General features: G+C 40.0%; 1 long non-coding RNA gene across 1 annotated transcript in view; it reads left to right on the forward strand.

Moving 5' to 3' along the window:
• The window catches only part of LOC105546456, a 36,450-nt gene continuing 31,183 nt past the window's right edge, over positions 1-5,267 (forward strand). The window contains exons 1-2 of the long non-coding RNA XR_001007097.1: positions 1-261; positions 3,171-3,258. This is a non-coding gene — a long non-coding RNA (uncharacterized LOC105546456). The remainder of the gene's footprint in view (positions 262-3,170; positions 3,259-5,267) is intronic.

Genomic DNA, 5,267 nt, shown 5'->3' on the forward strand with positions numbered 1-5,267 from the left:
GCCGCGGGGAGAAGCAGTAGCGTGTAGGGCGGGCACGCTGGTCCTGCTTCCAGTTGGGCTTCGGTGGGTTTGAAGCACACATTAGGGGGAAATGGCTCTGTTCGTGCAGGTTTGCGAAGTCAGGGTTCCTTAGGTTTAGGGGGTGGGGTGGGTTTCTCTGGGGGTGCGGTGGGAAGCGGATCAGTTCGGATAACGGCCCTGAGCAGGAGGCTCTGTCCCCCTCCCGGCCTGACGCGGGGCTTCCAGCAGACACCGCCGATGGTGAGCGCACCCTCTTTACTGTGAACAGAACGGTGGCCTCCTAGAGCCTGCGCTTCTAGTTACTTTATTTTTGTGTGTGGCCCAAGTGGAAGACGTCGGACAAATTGGACTTGCCTGAGAAGTACATGAACTTTCCTCCATTTCACCCTTAAGCATGGGAAGTTGGCGGGCGTGGTGGCTCCCTCCTGTAATCCCAGCATTTTGGGAGGGTGAGGCAGGCGGATCACTTGAGGTCGGGAGTTCGGGACTAGCCTGGGAAACACGGCAAAACCTCACCTCTTAAATAAAAAATACAAAAATTAACGGGGTGTGGTGGCCCACGCCTGTGATCCTAGCCATTCGGGAGGCTGAGGTGGAGGATCGCTTGAGCCCACGAGGTCAAGGCTGCAGTGAGCCGAGATCGCACCACGGCATTCCAGCCTGGGCGACAGAATGACACCCTGTCTCAAAAAAAAAAAAGTGGACTTGTGAGGCTCATGTGGTAAACATGTTTATTGGGGTTGAGAACAGCCCATGTGGCTGTGCACGGAGGTACCTGTACCATACACTTAGCATCCCACACCTGGGGTGGGCGCCCTTGCAGAGTTTTGTGCAGTAACAGAGTACTAAATCTTAACCGTCCTACAATCACCTAATACGTAGTTTCCTAATAGAGAGTTTTTCTTCCTAATATAGAATTTCCGTAGCTGAAGTGGTAAAATTAGGCACATACTTGTTTATAAAAGGCGGATGATTTTATGACCATAAACAGGTAGGTTAACCTAGTCTGATAAAAATCTCAGGAGTCAGCTCTACCACATACTGGGTATGTGGCATTGGGTTGGTTACCTAAACTCTCTGTGCTCCGGTTTCCTGATCTACAAATTTGGGATAAAATAGCACTTAACATTATATGTAGCTGTTAGGGTTAAATTAATATGGGTAAAACTCTAGAAAAATATCTGGTACAAAAAGTACTAGTTACTGATTTGTTATCAATTTGATGCATTTGAAAATCAGAAAGTGACATTCTATTGAATGCTGGCAAATTTTTATAAAAAGTGTGGCCCAAATCAAAGATACAATTTGATTTCAGCTTCACTTACTTTGTTCACTCAGCAAAGATTTCAGTGCCTACTATGTGCTAGGCATTTTGGTAACAGCTAGGTTTACAGTGAAGAAAAACACAGTCCCTGCTGTTAGGAGGTTTTAGAACCTGTGATGATCTATATTATGGATATTGAGAGACTTGAAGGAAATTCACACAAATAGTCTCCAAATATTGTTTTTCCTTGGAATGATTTTCTTCTTTCTGTTTTACGTGTTCTTTCTTCTATTTTACACGTTATGTTTAAAAGCTATAAAAGTAGTTTCCACGTCTTGTGGATATTGAATGATTAAAAACTCTGGACCTAAATTTCACTGTATCACTAATCTGATGCAGTAGAATGTGAATTCTTAATCTAGATAGATAGTGATTTTTAGACATTATTGTGTATAAGTAGCACCAGAGGGTTTAATACAATACAGGGATGGCTGAGATCCATCAAGATGACCTCAGGTACTGACCAAGAATATGAATTTTTTTTTTTTTTGGTTTTGCTTTGGGTTTAATATTTGCTATCAGTTTCACATTGCGGGAGTATCTACTTCATTCTAGAGGCATCTCTGACCCTGCATAAAGTATAATGGAGTCTATATGGGTCTTGAAGTGGTGAAACCTCCATTTCCAAGGAATATGAATTTTGAACAAGCGCCACAAATGATACTAGTGCAGCCAGGCAGTCCATGGATGATATTTTGAGAAACTAATTCCATTATCCATTCAGGGAAAGCTTTAGTCTAGTTTTCTAACAACAAGAAGGGGAAAAAATTTTTTAAGTGACAACGGACATCCAAGAACCCTGCTGCTGTTGCTTGCAAAAATTGTATCATTGATGTCATCTAAACCTTGCAAAGCACACCAGGTAAACATGGGGAAGGAATTCTTAAACTTTGAATTATCCCTATACTTCCACATTACCATTTAGCCTGATAATCATTATTTTACCTTTATTCTCTAAAAACACGTCAACCCATAAGGCCAGAAAGAGATCTAAAAAGTCATCTATATCTTATCTGTTTCTTAAAATATTATTTTATGGCTTTCCCTATCACTACAACAAAGGAACAAATGAGACAGCAAATGCCAGAGGGTCTTTTTCCCCACCAATCTTTTATTAAATAGAAAAAGGAAGTGGTGGCCAGGCGTGGTGGCTCACGCCTGTAATCCCAGCACTTTGGGAGGCCGAGGCAGGTGGATCACAAGGTCAGGAGTTTGAGACCAGCCTGGCCAACATGGTGAAACCCCATCTCTACTAAAAATACAAAAATTAGCTGGGCGTGGTGGCGGGCACCTGTGATCCCAGCTACTTGGGAGGCTGAGGCAAGAGAATTGTTTGAACCCAGGAGGGGAGGTTGCAGTGAGCCAAAATAGTTCCATTGCACTCCAGCCTGGGCGACAGGGCAAGACTCCATCTCAAAAATAAATAAATTAATTAATTTTTTAAAAAGGAAGTGATTCTACCCGTATAAACACAGGACTGGAAACGTACCTTAACCAGATATAACTGGGAAAGGGTCTTAACTGGGTATAACATAAATTCCCATTTATTTATCAATGAAAAATTTAACATGCCATCACTTATATGATTTTATAATATTTACTTTCATTGTTCTCTTGTATGGATGATACAAAAGGTGGAATCTGTTTCTTAGCTGTATGGCAAGCCCATATTGAGCATGTGTACAATAACATAGACTAATTGTGTGTTAGGTACTTACATGGATGTGGTACTATATAAAGTGATGATTAGCATAATCTAAGAATCTTAAACCTAAAAATAGAGATCTGACTGATACTCTTTCTCTCCCTCTGTCACATATCTTAGATTTTACATGTGAAGAAAGTATGTCTCAGAGGAGTTAGAGAAGACCAATTAATAGACAGTGCTAAAGCCTGGATCTCCTGAATCCTGGGTGAGTATTCTCATTGTCTCTACTGCCTCTCCAATGCTAGCCTGCCAGCCCTCATCAAAATTATGAAGTAGGCAAGCTTTGTTTTGGGGGGAGTTTAATCTCCTTTTAGTGTGGTTCTCTTCTGAAGCATCCCTTCTTTTGATATACCTAGCATCTTTGTGTTTTATCTTGAGAAAAATACTCACTCACAATGTATTTTGACTTTAAATCAATCTACTACATTTCTTCAAAGTATTTGTACTTTTAGGGTAGTAGTAGAAACAGACTACGGAAATCATGTCCTTTCCTTGGCCATGTGCTCTGCTTTGTGTAAAGAAAGCTCTGCACCTATATGAGTTTAGAAATGAAAAATAATAAGATAAAGAGTAAAGAGTAAGCCCAAGTGAAGGCACATTGACAAAACTGAGTTCCCTCCATCAAATTTAGTGCAGCTTTCACTCGATATGTTAGGACTAAGGATTTATGCCAAAGAAATATATGTGTATATTGGTCATTTGATTGGATGTAGTAACAAGGAGACAATCATAACCTTGTATCAATCCAGATTTAAAATAAAGTTTATGTTAATTCATTTGAAAATATTATGCTGAGTACTATATTCTAGTATAACGTTCTAGAGCAGAGGTTGGCAAACTACAGCTGCAGGACAAATCTAGTCAGTTGCCTGCTTTTGTAAATAAAGTTTGTATTAGAATACCGCCATGCCCATACGTTTACGTATTGTCTGTGGGTGCTCTCATGTTAGGACAGCAGAGTTGTGACACAACTGTATGGTCTACAAGTCCCCAGATATCTACTATTTGACCCTTTACAAAAAAAAAAGTGCCAATTTCTATAGGACTTGGATGATATTAATATGACCTGGAACAATATAGATAACTTCCCATGTTTTATGAAGCTTGTATTTCAACGAGAGGAAGAAGACAATAAACAAGTCTAGATAGAGAAGTATCATGAAGAAACAGTATGATGATAGAGTGACTTGAGGGTAGCACTTTATTTTTCTAAGTTTTTGCTTTTTAAATTTTTTATGTATTTTAATTTTTATGTATTTAATGCATACAAGTGCAGATTTCTTTTTTAATTATTATTATTTTTATTTTACTTTAAGTTCTGGGATACATGTGCAGAATGTGCAGGTTTGTTAATAGGCATACGTGTGCCATGGTGATTTGCTGCCCCTTCAACCCGTCGTCTAGGTTTTAAGCCCTGCATGCATTAGGTATTTGTTCTAATGTTCTCCCTCCCATCACCCCCCAACCCCAACAGATTTCGGTGTGTGATTTCTTATATGCATATTTGCATATTGGTGAAGTCTGGACTTTTAGTGTACCCATCACTAACTAGTGAGTATACTACCCAATAGGTAATTTTTCAACCCTCCTACCCCTTCTACCCTCCTACTCTCCCACCCTCTGACCTGTTAAAGTCTCCAGTGCCATCCACATTGCTGCAAATCACATGGTTTCATTCTCTGTGACTGACTGGTATTCCAGGGTGTGTGTATGTATGTGTGTGTATGTGTATACATTTTCTTAATCTAGTCCTCCATTGATGGATACTTAGGTTGAATCCCATATCTTTGCTATTGTGAATAGTGCTGTGATGAACATACAAGTGCAGGTATCTTTTTGATATAATTATTTCTTTCCCTTTGGGTATATACCCAGTAGTGGGATCGAGGGATCAAATAGTAGTTCTATTTTTAGTCCTTTGAGAAATCTCCATACTGTTTTCCATAAAGGCTATACTAATTTACATTCCCACCAACAATGTATAAGCATTTCCTTTTCTCTACATCTTTGCCAATCTGTTGTTTTTTGACTTTTTAGTAATGGCCATTCTGACTGGTGTAAGATGATACCTCATTGTGGTTTTAAAATGCATTTCTCTGATGATTAGTGATGTTGGGCATTTTTTCATGTTTGGTGGCCACTCATATGTCTTCCTTTGAAAAATGTTGGCCGGGCGCGGTGGCTCATGCCTGTGATCCCAGTACTTTGGGAGGC

Source organism: Mandrillus leucophaeus, unplaced genomic scaffold, assembly GCF_000951045.1.
Source record: "Mandrillus leucophaeus isolate KB7577 unplaced genomic scaffold, Mleu.le_1.0 Scaffold36, whole genome shotgun sequence".
Lineage (NCBI taxonomy): Eukaryota > Metazoa > Chordata > Mammalia > Primates > Cercopithecidae > Mandrillus > Mandrillus leucophaeus.